The sequence below is a fragment of the Polypterus senegalus genome, chromosome 14 (assembly GCF_016835505.1).
Source record: "Polypterus senegalus isolate Bchr_013 chromosome 14, ASM1683550v1, whole genome shotgun sequence".
In the NCBI taxonomy this organism is placed as follows: Eukaryota; Metazoa; Chordata; class Cladistia; order Polypteriformes; family Polypteridae; genus Polypterus; species Polypterus senegalus.
The window spans coordinates 50,019,200-50,035,171 of record NC_053167.1 but is presented as its reverse complement, the minus strand read 5'-3'; positions in this window follow the sequence as shown (position 1 = coordinate 50,035,171).

The window sequence follows — 15,972 nt, the reverse complement described above, 5'->3', positions numbered from 1 at the left end:
AGGAAGCAACAGGACTTGGAATTTTGTCTATTTGCATAGATATCAGGAGCGCCACACACCTCTTTCCAGTGACCTTATGACCCCCTGTGCTCTTCCAACCTATCTACTGACTTCACAGATAAAGTCACCAGAGACATAAATCTTGCTGTCGAGGTAAGTAAACATCTTGAGAAGGCTGACAGTCTCTCCACAGACAGACAAACTGATGATGGCTGTACCCAAGAAGTCATTAAAGGCCTTGATCATGGTTTTTATCCAAGACAACTCACAAGCCCAGACACTCAAGTATATACTTTTTTAAACTTTGCATTATGAGAAATGTCTGTTTTGTCCAGAACATATTAACATCTATCTTTGGTAGCTCAATAAGAAAAGTATAAAGTAATTAATGTCTTAAAAATGTATCTTTTCCAAACATCCATTTTGTACTCCTTTGTTTTCAGGGCCACAGATATTTAATTGCCTTGCTTGGCAGCAACAGGCATAAGGCAAAAACTGGCCAGAAGAGAATGCCAGTCTACAGTTCATAATTAAACTAAACACCATAGCCTGGTGCTAAATCCAGAGAGCAAGAACCCTAGTCAGCAACGATACTCATGGAGGCCACCAAGGTGCCAAACATGGTGTTTCTGGTCATAACACAAAATGCTCATAATTTCTTCTTTTTCTTCCTTTTCATCTTTTCCCACTTCTGTATGGGGTTGTTGTGCTTGATCAACCTTCTCCATACAGCTCAGTCCTGCATCTCTTCGTCTGTCAAGCCCTTTTCCTTCAGATCTTCTTTTACTTTTTCCATCCACCTCTGCTTTGGCTTCCCTTGCTTTCTCTTCTCTTGTACAGTACTTCCATTCCCATCCCTCATTGTCTGTCCTCATCACATGTCCATACCACTTCAGCCTATCTCCTGTACTTTCTTAGACACCTCTCCCACTTTTGTTGTACCTCTGATTGTTTAATTTCTTACTCTGTCCTTTATTGTAACTCTTCATAACAGTTCCTTAAAACACCAAATATTGGTTCATCTGAACCCAAAGACTTACTGGGCATTGTTTAGGCTGCACAAAGCAATACATGCAAATGGCATTGGTTTCCAAGGCAACTGAATTAATTTTTTTTAATAAAATACTATTCATTCGTGAGGCTGACGTTTAGCTTTTAACATTTTAAAGTGAAAATACGCTGAGCTAAAAGACCATTTATATTTTAAATGATAGTAATAATTTTAGTCATTAAGCATCTGTAGCTAACAGAAATCAAAAACAGAAAAAAGAAAAGAAGTAAATAGTAAAGTACTAATATACTGTACTTAAAATTAAAGACAGCAAATGAGTCATTGCTCAGCAAAATGCTAAATAAGAATAAAGTGACACAAAAGCACCAAAGGGCAGAACAAAGCAAAGCAACACCACCAATAGATATTAAAGTCAGGCAGCAAATGTCTCTACAGGAAATTTGAAAACACTCCCACAGGATCATCTTTATTCAAGCTGAATCATCAGATGCATCAGTGAAATGATTTGTGATGACAGTCAGCCATTTTCTAGGTAGGGTGCCTGTTTGTTTGTGTGTCAAGCACATGAGCCCTCATAGACATTTCTGTCTACAAAACGCTTCAGCCTGCAGCGCAGCATCACTGCTCAGAAGAATGAGTAATCACATCCTTCCTCGAGACAAAGGCAGTGTTTAAATGTGTTTGATGTTAGCCTCTGCTCGCTTCGAAAACTGAGGCTTTACTCAAAATCTTGGGGAAGCAGTAATTCCTGCAAATGGTAATTACCACCATGTCTTTATGTGCGCGTCTCCTGCTACACGCCAAAATGTTTTTGAGAATTTGCATTGAGCTACAGAAAACAAATTAAATGGAATCAGCCCTCCCCCACTCCAGCACCACCAGAAGACTGTAAACATAAAAACACTGCTCAGATAAATCGTGTGTGCGGTGTGAGCAACCCACATAATGAGCTGCCGAAATCACGCCTTAGTTTGACAATAAATTGAGTATTGAAAATATTTCATTCTTTGTCAAAGTTTAAGGAATAAATTGTAAAAAGTCTGGCAAAAATGATGCACATTCATCTGCATAAAAAAAAACCAATCTGAATGAAAAAAAATAATCACTCGGGACTAGTGTATGGATAATAATCTGTCTGCGTGACAGATTCACAATGCCAGAATGAGGTGCAGCAAACCCCCACTGCACATTTTTCTATCTTTGTCAGTTCTGATAAGAAGAATGGGATCTCATTTCTGTCTGCCCATGTCCACCCCCAACTCCCCATCACCCTGCTGCTTGGTCCTGGATAAACCTGCATCTGAATTAAAGAAGGAATATTAGCTGATGCACAGTAGCTTTTAAATGTTTTTTTTTTCTTCTTTTTCATGGTTATGGAGTAAAATGGCAAGCTCCTTTAATTTTATTAATAGTTCCTCATTTGTTCCACATCTTATTTCCATTTTGTTTCATGCCGCACACGGTAGGACATTTCTTTTGTTCTCAGAAAAGTGCTCTCTTGGGGTAGGACTATCAAAAAAATATAAACAACATCAAAGCTCTTTTGATCCTGATGCCTGCTCTTAAAGATTATGCATTAGATTTAAACTCCCTTTGCTATTCTCTATTCTGAACTCAGAAAGAACAGACACACACACTAAAGCCTCACGAAAATTCTGGTCAACTGATTGATCATGTATGGGATTATTATTAATTTATTTTTTCACCATAATTAATCTACCACCCAGACTATACACAAATGCTAATTTTGATATATTATGTGGAAAACGGCGTGCTAGCATTTGGTAAGTAGCATCTTTTTGAGCCACATGGTAGAAGCCTTTAGTTAATGCCTTATATCCTATTTACAACAACCAGCTAAAGATAATTCAAATAGGTGACTGTCCATCCTTAAACTAGACCCATCTATGGTTGCTTTTAAAATATTTAGTATTTTTTAATTTTTGTTACACATGATAGATAGATAGATAGATAGATAGATAGATAGATAGATAGATAGATAGATAGATAGATAGATACTTTATTAATCCCAAGGGAAAATTCACATACTCCAGCAGCAGCATACTGATAAAAAACAATATTAAATTAAAGAGTGATAAAAATGCAGGTAAAAACACACCATAACTTTGAGTAATGTTAGCGTTTACCCCCCCGGGTGGAATTGAAGAGTCTCATAGTGTGGGGGAGGAACGATCTCCTCAGTCTGTCTGAGGAGCAGGACAGTGACAGCAGTCTGTCGCTGAAGCTGCTCCTCTGTTTGGAGATGATACTGTTCATTGGATGCAGTGGATTCTCCATGATTGACAAGAGCCTGCTCAGCGCCCGTCGCTCTGCCACGGATGTTAAACTGTCCAGCTCCATGCCTACAATAGAGTCTGCCTTCCTCACCAGTCTGTCCAGGTGTGAGGTGTCCTTCTTCTTTATGCTGCCTCCCCAGCACACCACTGCGTAGAAAAGGGCGCTCGCCACAACCGTCTGATAGAACATCTGCATCATCTTATTACAGATGTTGAAGGACGCCAGTCTTCTAAGGAAGTATAGTCGGCTCTGTCCTCTCTTGCACAGAGCATCAGTATTGGCGGTCCAGTCCAATTTATCATCCAGCTGCACTCCCAGGTATTTATAGGTCTGTACCCTCTGCACACAGTCTCCTCTGATGATCACGGGGTCCATGAGGGGCCTGGGCCTCCTAAAATCCACTACCAGCTCCTTGGTTTTGCTGGTGTTCAGGTATAAGTGGTTTGAGTCGTACCATTTAACGAAAGTCCTTGATTAGGTTCCTATACTCCTTCTCCTGATGCAGCCCACGATAGCAGTGTTGTCAGCGAACTTTTGTACGTGGCAGGACTTCGAGTTGTATTGGAAATAAATACATAAATAGGTATATAAAAATATATCTATGGGAAAATTATATATATATATATATATATATATATATATATATATATATATATATATATATATATATATATATATATATACAGTGGTGGGAAAAAGTATTTGCCCCTTTCCTGATTTCTTATTCTTTTGCATGTTTGTCACACAAAATGTTTCTGATCATCAAACAGATTTAACCATTAGTCAAATATAACACAAGTAAACACAAAATGCAGTTTTTAAATGATGGTTTTTATTATTTAGGGAGAAAAAAAAATCCAAACCTACATGGCCCTGTGTGAAAAAGTAATTACCCCTTGTTAAAAATAACCTAACTGTGGTGTATCACACCTGAGTTCAATTTCCGTAGCCACCCCAGGCCTGATTACTGCCACACCTGTTTCAATCAAGAAATCACTTAAATAGGAGCTGCCTGACACAGAGAAGTAGACCAAAAGCACCTCAAAAGCTAGACATCATGCCAAGATCCAAAGAAATTCAGGAACAAATGAGAACAGAAGTAATTGAGATCTATCTGTCTGGTAAAGGTTATAAAGCCATTTCTAAAGCTTTGGGACTCCAGCGAACCACAGTGAGAGCCATTATCCACAAATGGCAAAAAGCATGGAACAGTGGTGAACCTTCGCAGGAGTGGCCGGCCAACCAAAATTACCCCAAGAGCGCAGAGACGACTCATCCGAGAGATCACAAAAGACCCCAGGACAACGTCTAAAGAACTGCAGGCATCACTTGCCTCAATTAAGGTCAGTGTTCACGACTCCACCATAAGAAAGAGACTGGGCAAAAACGGCCTGCATGGCAGATTTCCAAGACGCAAACCACTGTTAAGCAAAAGAACATTAGGGCTCGTCTCAATTTTGCTAAGAAACATCTCAATGATTGCCAAGACTTTTGGGAAAATACCTTGTGGACTGATGAGACAAAAGTTGAACTTTTTGGAAGGCAAATGTCCCGTTACATCTGGCGTAAAAGGAACACAGCATTTCAGAAAAAGAACATCATACCAACAGTAAAATATGGTGGTGGTAGTGTGATGGTCTGGGGTTGTTTTGCTGCTTCAGGACCTGGAAGGCTTGCTGTGATAGATAGAACCATGAATTCTACTGTCTACCAAAAAATCCTGAAGGAGAATGTCCGCCATCTGTTCGTCAACTCAAGCTGAAGCGATCTTGCGTGCTGCAACAGGACAATGACCCAAAACACACCAGCAAATCCACCTCTGAATGGCTGAAGAAAAACAAAATGAAGACTTTGGAGTGGCCTAGTCAAAGTCCTGACCTGAATCCAATTGAGATGCTATGGCATGACCTTAAAAAGGCGGTTCATGCTAGAAAAACCTAAAATAAAGCTGAATTACAACAATTCTGCAAAGATGAGTGGGCCAAAATTCCTCCAGAGCGCTGTAAAAGACTCATTGCAAGTTATCGCAAAGCGCTTGATTGCAGTTATTGCTGCTAAGGGTGGCCCAACCAGTTATTAGGTTCAGGGGCAATTACTTTTCACACAGGGCCATGTAGGTTTGAATTTTTTTTTCTCCCTAAATAATAAAAACCATCATTTAAAAACTGTATTTTGTGTTTACTTGTGTTATATTTGACTAATGGTTAAATGTGTTTGATGATCAGAAACATTTTGTGTGACAAACATGCAAAAGAATAAGAAATCAGGAAGGGGGAAAATACTTTTCACACCATATATATATATATATATATATATATATATATAACCCAAAATAACCCAGCATACGCAAGCTTAAAAAGAAGAACATCGAAATAATAAATAAAGACATTGTGACCAACATCTTCCAAATCCCACCTTATTAATGCCACCCCCCTCTCCCCCGCACTATATAATATTGCCTTTGATTCTAATATGTATAATTATTTTCCTCTGATGATGAGCCCTGGTAGGTTGTCAAAAGCTTAGGAATAAAAAAAATATTTTAAGGTATGTCACTAATTTTCCCCCTTTGTGGATCTCCAGCTACAAATATTGCAAACCATATCATAGACATGCACTTCCATATACTGTATATAGTCACACAAGTGTGCTTGGGAGGCAATGAAAGGGCTCAAATGGAGGTATTAACAAGCCGGACCAAGGGTTGGTGGTGAGCACTAATGGCTCTTCTTCTCTTCCCACAGACCTTCAGACGAGAAAATAACCTGACTGCATCACTTCTGCCTCTATTCCTGATTTCATTTCTGGCACCCAATGATGACCTCATTCCACTTTCTGTCCTGCAAACATGGCCTTCCTGTCCTCCCACTATAAAAACAGTCAACAGCCACAAATCAAATGCTTTTTGTATAGGCTTAGTCTGAAGTGATCACTTTTATCTTGTTTCAAACTTCTTTTTTTTTCCTGCACTTCAATATATGGGGTGGATCCCAAACTATTGTTTGTGTTTATCATGTGTTTCTACTATTTCTCTCTTTTACAATAAAATAATCCTGGGATGAGATGAGATGTTTTAGCCTGGGACGAGACATGACTTTTTCAGAGAGATACTTTTACATTCTGCAAGACAAGACTTTATGCCAATAGATTTAGCAACGCCCGGCAGTGGAAATAAAAGACAAAGAGTAGATGACAAAGTAGAACATTGTAAAAAATTCAAAAACCCTGGCGTGATACACATGCAGAGCAGGTTAGAGATAATGAAAGTACTAAAATTCTAAAGTCTCAAAAAAAATTATTGTAAAGATTGCATTAGTGCAAACAAATGGAAATTATTACTCGGTGAAATAACGGAACAGCGAAAAGAGATTGAATATATATTGTTTGGATTTAATCTTTTAGTTGGAGACTTGTAGATTGTCTAATTCGTGTTGCCATCAGGGAAAAGTAGCATTTCTTACCAATGAAGAGGCATATCCGTGAGAATTAACAGATTTGTTGTTTGGTGAAAGTGAAATCCACATACGCGAGTGGCAGAGATGCGAAGTGGCTGGTGCATAGTGCAGGCCGGGGGGGTTGGTGAGTGAAGTGAGCAGGGGATGAAGCGGAAATGTATATATAATATACATAATATAATATATTGTCGGAAATGGCTGGGGGGGTGCGAACTGGCCGGGACGCCCAGAAGGAAAGGAAGAGGGCTTACGCCTTCCTCAGACCATGTGGGGGTGCCCGCCTTGGTACTTATATGGACCACTGGTACAGAGCTTTGAAGCTCAAACCTGTAGGGGCCCGTGGTTACCACCAGGGGGTACCCCAGTGCCTTTGGAGCCCTGGACCTCAGCACTTCTGCCACACCAGGAAGTGCTGGGGGGAAGAGGAGCAGGGACACCCGGAGTGCTTTTGGGGATGCAGCTGACACTTCTGCCAGTGGAAGATTGCCGGGAAACACCTGGAGCACATCCGGGTGATTATAAAAGGGGATCCCCCACTTTATGTGATGGCTGGAGTCGGGAGTGCAGAGGACAAGGTCTTGGTGGAGAGGCAAGGAGGCGACCTGAAAAAGGAAAGGCTTTGTGTTGTGGCCAGGACTTTGGGGTTGTGTGGCACTGTAAATATGAGCAATATAGTGTGTTGGGTGACACTGACGTGTCTGCCTGTCTGTGTCCGGGCTGGTCTCCACAATTTATATCTTATATATAAACATCTACGTATAGAAGTGTGTGTGTGTCTGTCCGGCCTGGAAGTGAGAGATGCAGTCGGGGTAAGGGCTCCACCTCCAAGGAAACAGAAAACTCGCTTAGCCACTAATAACAAAAGCGGAGCCAGCACGTCAGCAAAACAAAACCTTAGAAGAAAGACAAAGTTGCTTAGCTGCTAACATTGGAAAAATGGTATCCCATTAACTTTTCCTCCCGCCACTAATGGACAAGTAATGCGAACACATCAGTAAAACGAAACCTCACAAGAAAAACAAAGTTGCATAGCTACCAACATCGGCAAAACAGTATCCCTTTTATTTTATCTCCCGCCACTGATGCAAGCACATCTGCAAAATGATACCTCCTATGAGAGAGATGCCCAGAGTAGTTCCTTTCATTTACATGACATCTCTACATTTCAGTTTTTTTTCTGACGATTTCAATACTTTCTAGGACCCCAGGCTTTTTACAGCATGGGCTTAAACAGCTAGTGTGCATATGCATATACTAACTAATAATAATATTTCAAACATCATGGTATGGAAGAAAGCTTGCGATTTATCATACAAAGTACTCCTTTTCGCTTTCAAGGCTAATACTTTACATTTTTCCAGTCCAAATTTTACACACTATTCTGCAGACAAACAATAAGTGATGTTACATGTCTTTCGCCTCTTAACTACTAATTCTTCTTTCTTGATTCATCCCCTGGCAGTTCTGCTCTCCTTATGTCTTCTAAAAATGTATTTAAAGGTTTCAAAGAAAACATTTTACAAGAGTGGAACAGAAACCTCTATATACAGATGCAGGGCCATAGACAGCATACAATATGCCGTGTGCCAGAAGCTGGAGATAAGCAAAGAACATGACAAAGAAAGGTAAAACACTGCATGTTGTAATCAGGAAAAGAAGAAAACTCTAAATGTAGAGAAAGGACAAAACTCAGAATCATATACAGTGGAACCTCGGGTCACAACCGTAATTCGTTCCAAAACTCTGGTCGCAACACGATTTGGTCGTGACCCAAAGTAATTTCCCCCATAGGATTGTATGTAAATACAATTAATCCGTTCTGGACTGTACGAACTGTATGTAAATATATGTTTTTTAAAGATTTTTAAGCACAAAAATAGTTAATTATACCATAGAATGCACAGTGTAATAGTAAACTAAATGTAAAAACATTGAATAACACTGAGAAAACCTTGAACAGAGAAAACTAAAATTGCAGGAGTTCACGCTACAGCCTTACAAACCACTCGCTGTAAACACTTTTTTTAATGAGTTTTAAGCACAGGGAAAAAATGAACATTTGAAAAAGCCGTAATTTATACAAAAACCATAAACAACCAAGAAAACTAATCTTGCATGAGTCGAGTTCTGGCATGAGGGAAGTGAGGAGGAACTGGGTGGTTACAGTTACAGTTTTGAGAGTCCGGCTCTGCGATGGAGGAATGTTCTCCTTCAGGTGTTTTCTCTCTTGTGATTTCTTGGGTTTCTGGTGTTTTTAACTGTTTAGCTGGTGGATCAGACTTTGCAAAATAGGGGTCTAATGTGACTTGCCTTTTCCTACGCATTGAAATTTTTCGGAAATGCAAGATGACATTGCCGTTCATCATGTTTATCACACGGTCTATAACCGCTTTGTCAGAGTGGTTCTTCTTGAAAAAATCCTGTTACTCGTTCCACTTTTCTATGATGGCTTTTATCGCATCACTTTCTATAACCGCCCTTTCCTCTTCTTCCCTTGAGGACTGCTCCTTGGTGAGCAACCTATGCTACTCCTGCTGGAGTTCAGTGAGTTCCGTTGTCAGCTCCTCCTTGTGATCCAGGACCAGCTCCTTGATGTTCTCATTGTCCACTTCAAGACCCATGCTCTTGCCCATGGATATCCACAACAGGAGGCTCAAAGCTTTCTAAATCCTGTTCAGGAACACATTCAGGCCAAAGTTTCTTCCAGGCCGAGTTTAAGGTCTGGTATGTGACGTCTTCCCAGGCTTTATCAATGAGGTTGATGCAATGAACGATATTAAAATGGTTTTTCCAGAACTCTTTCAGGGTCAAAGACGTCTCCTCGGTCACATTGGAACACCTGGCGATTAGTCCTTTGGTGTATGGCTTCTTAAAATTTGAAATAACCTGCTGGTCCATGGGCTGCAGAAGAGGAGTAGTGTTCGGAGGGAGGAACACAACCTTAATAAAGTCGTACTCCTCGACCATATTGTCAACCAAATTTGGAGGGTGTGCGGGTGCATTGTCATCAGAAGAAGGCATTTTTCAGGCAGATTATTCTCAAGATATTGCCTCACGGCGGGAATGAAAGCCTCGTGCAGCCATTCCAAAAATAAGGTCCTTATGACCCAACCCTTCGTGTTTGCCCTCCACATCACGGGCAGTCTGGCTTTGTTTACATTGTGCTGCTTGAAAGCACAAGGGTTCTCAAATTGGTAAACGAGTAGCGGCTTGATTTTTACGTCGCCACTAGCGTTAGCACACAGAAAAACGGTTAACCTCTCCTTCATTGGTTTATGGCCAGGCATAGCCTTCTCTTCCTGGGTAATGTAGGTACTCTTTGGCATCCTCTTCGAGAACAATTTGGTCTTGTCACAGTTGAATACTTGTTGTGGGATGTAGCCTTCGTCTTCTACTAATTTTGTGAAATTTTTCACAAATTCTTTTGCAGCTTCAGTGCTGGAACTAGCAGCCTCTCCATGCCTTACCACACTATGAATGCCACTTCTCTTGCAAAACTTTTCAAACTATCCTCTACTGGCTTTTAATTCCTCACTTTTGGCACTCATAGAAGGACAGTTTTGCAGCAAATCGCCATGAATTTTCCTGGCTTTCTCGCATAACATTGCCTCGCTTATGCTATCCCTTGCAAGTTGCTTCTCCTTCAGCCACACTAGCAACAGTTTTTCCACCTCTTCCAGCACTTGAGACTTCTGCCTGGTTAACACTGTAACTCCTTTTGCAACATCAGCTGCTTTAATGGCCTCTTTCTGCTTTAGAATAGTGGAAATCGTAAATTTTGAATTCTTGTACCCGGCGGCAAGATCAGTAACACGAATACCAAGCTCATATCAGTAACACGAATACCAAGCTCATACTTTTCAATAATTTCTTTCTTTAATTCGATTTCAGTTTTCTTCAAACCTTTCTTCTCACCAACACTACCACTCTTCACTTGCTTAGAGGCCATGGTTAACTGCAAAATTAATGCAAAAGCACACAAAATACTGTAGAGCAGAAAGAGTTCACAGTGAAAGGACACACGTCTGACCAAGAACAATGCAACACGTGCGGAAATCATCGGTGCGTACAAACCGGAAGGGAAACTGGCTTGTTCGTCAACTGAGTGTGTGGACGTGAACAGGTGCAAAAGTTTGGCGAACTTTTTGGTCATAACCCGATTTGTATGTGTTCAGAGACGTTGGTGATCCGAGGTTCCACTGTAGTGGATAAACAGTACTATTGTACCAGAAACAGTATAAGCGACATTCTAAACAAGAATATAACATATTCATTTGGAGTGGTTATCTCACAGATAAAACTTAAACCATGCAATTTCCACCAGCAAATCTGTTTATGTGTAAGGGCCCTGTGATAGACTAGGTTCTTTTATGTGGTACAACGATTGCTGCTGATAGAAACTGTACTTAATAAGTGCACTTACATAATGGCCAAATCGAGGACTTCCCATTCTAATAAGGCACACTTGCTCTCTCCCAATACTCCATATTTTAATCTTAAGAAATTCTTAATATTTTTGTTACTCATTAAGCACTCAATAGCTTCAGCCTACAACACCAATGGGAGAGACAAACAAAATACTTATTGTTGGACTTAACTTTCAACCTTCATTGATAAAGGATAATAAAGAAATAGGAATAATAAAAAAAACTGTGAAATAACAAAAATCACTGTAAAACCATAACATTAACCGACAGCAACACTGTAAAACCATAACATTAACCGCCATCACCTTGCTGTCCTTCATGACTGCTTTTGCACCAACTAATTGACACAACTAGCATACAAAGGCAATACACTTCTGGCCAAAACCATTCCTCAGGACAGTTGTGACCACAGCAGCTGTATGTGGCCTGACATTGTCTTTCTCTAGGTTATGTTGTTTAATGTAACAAATACTAGCCAACCCACGGCATACCATACGCCACATAATCAGGCTGGTTTTTTAATGATTTTTAAGCACAGGGAGAAAATTAACATTTGAAAAATCGGTAATGTAATAAATCAGCAAGAAAAGCAACATTGTAACAATGCACAGAACGAACCAACACACAATCGTCCGTGCGGCGCTCAGGTGCAGAGGGTGGAATGGGAGGAGAGGAGAAGGACGTCCACTCGCTCTCTCCGTTATGCTAGTCTGCTGATTTCTCGTCCAGTATGCACTGCCTGCTCATGTGCCCACCTCCAACTCGTCACTCGAGTCGTTGTCGTCGTTGTACAGTCCAGATGCAGCTGTGAATCACGTAGACTTTTCATTGCTCTGTGCGGTTTTGGCTGCCTTTCTATATATAATTCACCAAGACACCCGACCACGGTAGCAGCGAGGTGGGAGGGGGGTGTGTACAAAGTGCAGGAGCATCTAAGAAGACGCATGTTTGTCACGGATGCGAATTGCTGTATGTAGCGTGTAAAACAGTTTGCTGTGATGGTGCACGTGGTCATGCGTCGTAACCGAAAACTCGTTTTTTAAAGACTGCTCACTTCATTGTGTTTTAGTTGTAAAGGAATGTTTTAAGGATCCCATGGGATTCCCCTCGCAAACAGTTTTACACGCTGCATATGGCGATTCACCTCCGCGAGAAACATGCCTCTATTAACAGTCAACGTGGGTCGGAGCTGCATGTGACCTCTACAACAGACGAATATAAATGACGCCGGTTTTTCTGTGTCATTGCGTCCGAGTTGGTGGGCGTGGCTCTGTGAGTTGTTGTCAAATCCAATGGTCTTGGAGTTGGTGGGCGTGGCTCCTTCCTGCGTGTGCCATAGGTATCTCAATTGTCGGCGGCTTAGTGAATCCACGCCCCTTCCGGCGTGCTTTCCATGGTTGTCTTGCCTTAGTGAATATATATATAGATTGGCTACACAATCTCATCTTGCCCAGAGTGAAAAGGAAAAAGATCTGGCCTGTATGGTGAATGCCAATCCATGCCATGACACTGGTTCAACCCCAGGGGTCAGTTTCCTGGGCACAGGCATTAGCATACATTTTTCCTATTCTTCTCTTTCCCTTTTTTAAACACCTATCTGTGTGGAACAGGCAGAAATGTGACTGATCCATGAAAAGGACCTAATGTCACTATTGCCATGTCCATCACAGCTTAAATCCAGCCTGGGTCAGTCAAGTCCAACATCTAGGAGAAGACGGCTTTTGACTGTTCACCTTGCTCTAGGGCCAGAAGAGTCTGTAGCCAGTCGCCCACTGTCCAGTCACTGGTGTGGACATTGTGCCAGCTGGGTGGTTCAGCAAGAGAACAGGTGGCAGATCTGAAACAATTGCTCAGATGGACCAGTCTAATATGTCAGTTTTGCTTTCCAGTGATCACTCGGGAGCAAGTAGATCTGTCATGCTGAAACTCTGCCTGCAGTCAAGGACACAATGAACTGGTTTAATGCTGGATGTCTGGCAACAAAGGTACATGACATGCCTGCCTACTGCATAATAGCCCTGTCCCTTGTTTCTGGTGAAGATTTAGGCATTGTGGAATATATAAACGTGTGGCTACTTTCTTGTTGTGAAATAAGGCTTTTTAAAGGTGGCCTGATCAGACATTTTTCCACCTCAGTCTTATCGGGCACATTATGAGCTTTGTGTATTTGCCAAGTTGCAATGACAACATTAGAGGGTCAGCTCAAGTTGGACAGTTGAGAGACAAAGTCAGGGAAGCGAGATTGGACATGTGCAGAGGAGAGATGCTGGGTATATTGGGAGAAGAATGCTAAAGGTACAGCTGTCAGGCAAGAAGAAAAGAGGAAGGCCTAAGAGAAAGTTTATGGATGTGGTGAGAGAGGACATGCAGGTGGTGGGTGTGACAGAGCAAGATGCAGAGGCGACCCCTAACGGGAGCAGCCGAAAGAAGAAGATGAAGAATGCTTCCTTGAACAAACCTATTGGTGGTCACAGGGCTAAAACAGATAGCTACTTTAAAAGTACACATGCTATAACCATATGTTTTAAAATCAGTATATCTATATTTTTCCGTTAATACTAAGACAATGATGTCTGACATTTGACCAGTGGTACCTTGCATTTTAAATTTAGTTTTATCCATCAATTTGCTAGAACATTCTCATCCAGGGAAAGGTTGCAGGGAAGCCGGAGCCTATCCCAACAAGCATCAAGTGCAAGGCCCAGAACTTTCTCTGGCCAGAGCACCATTGCAAGGTGTTCAGATATACCCTCAAAGAAAACTATTTTTACAAATTCCTTGGAAAACTTGTTTCTCAAACTTCACACAGAAGGAAAGAAAATCCTGCTTCACAATACACAGGCCACAGCTGCACATATATTGTAAATTTTTATTTCTTTTTTTGTAAACACATATACACTTAAGGAAATATTAACACAATCTTTTATACATACTATTGAATTGAACAAAAAAAACAAACAGAGAAGCAGATTTTAAACTCAGGGTAATAAAGAGACAAACTAACTTTTGGAAAGAAAAAGAGCAAAAAGCTTCAAATGATATTTCTTTTCATAAGTTATAAATACTGTATGTGAACAGAATTCTTCACAACCCTAAAACCATATGACTTGAAAAAAGAACCATCTGTTAATGGAGTTTCAGCTTTCTGAAATGTTAATTTTATCAAAGATCACAACTAAGGATACTATCATTAACCTGCACTGTCGTTACACAAGTAATAGTTCACTGTACATATAACTGCCTATGGGTCGTTTAGACTTTATACCATTAAGCAAACACAATATCATGCAACTGAAAGACCATGCTATAGAATATGACAAATGAGTCTATAACATTAACAATAAATGATCAGAATGTTAAAACACGCCATTACTTATGATTTTAAAAGTCATTTGAAGCTAGAACATCTTAAACAGAACAATTTACAGGCAAACCACATTTGTCAAAATAGTTTTTGGAGTTTAAGAGCTTGTGTGTGCTCAAAATAAATAAAAGAAATCTATTCATTTTGGGATTGGAAGGTATACACTGTTACCATAAAGGATAGTTGAAAACAAACTTGATAGCACAGTATATTTCATTCAAGTGAAGCACCACACACATAACAAATGTCTGAAACAGAAGCACATATTCACTTTAGTACATATAAGAGAAGTTTTACTTTTTAAGAAAAGGTATACAAAATTACAAGCAAATGAAGGATACAAATTATTATGGAAATAGTTTGATTTACATTCCAAAACTAACACCAGGTTATCACAATTTAATCCACATAACAAATCCATTTTAATTTTTTAAAATGATTAAAGAGTTCCTTCTATTTAACACAGTATTTATTGGGTGGAGAAGAATTCAATGAACCACTGACTTGGTCACTTTTCTTTTCCATACACAACTTTGAGACATTTCTGTATCAGATTTAAACTTTATTTTAATCATAAACTCACTATAACTAATTTTAAAGCACAAACCTGTACAGTAAAAACATATTCACACAGCATTTAGTATTGTATTTAATATCGTACATACCAAAACAAAACATAACAATTTGTGCGGTGTAGTTGCTAATGACCACAAGTAAAATTTAAATAATGTATTTATGATATTAGTATCAAAACTGCATTTGTATGGCGACCACTGTTCAGTTGTACATTTTCAAATTCAATTAATTTAAAAAGAGCGTATTTGAATAATTCTGAATATTTACTTACAATAAATATGGTTTAAAAAATTTCAGTGCTTTAGAATAATTGCCCTGCTTTTATTAAAGTTGATTCATATTAAATACTGGTCCCTTTAAAAATAAATAATGAATAAATAAATGATCCATTTGAAACTGTTATAAGCAAATTCCATAAGGTAGTCTTTTAAAGCTGAATGTTAACTCAGTACAACATAAAGCATTCTGATTTTGGTGAAGAGTATATTCCTTCTGTTTTAGTTGCTTAACAGACACATGGTAAACTGCATTAAAAACTTTTATCTCTTGTCTCTGAGGTAAAGTCAAAAAACTGTGATGAGTATTTAACCAAATTAAACTGAATAACACTTTGCTTACCTCTTTGAGTTTTCAATACACGTGTCATTGGAGAGAGCAACTTAGTAAGATTGTATTGAAGTGGCTGAGGGGAGTGTGATGAATTAGATTTCTCTGGTGGAGAACACCTGCTTGAAACTATTGAACTATTGAGATTGAAGAAATCTGAATTATATAAGAAAAGGGAAAATGTGAGTGAGTCATTATACTTGTAATCAAGGAAGCAAAATTACAGATGTGTTC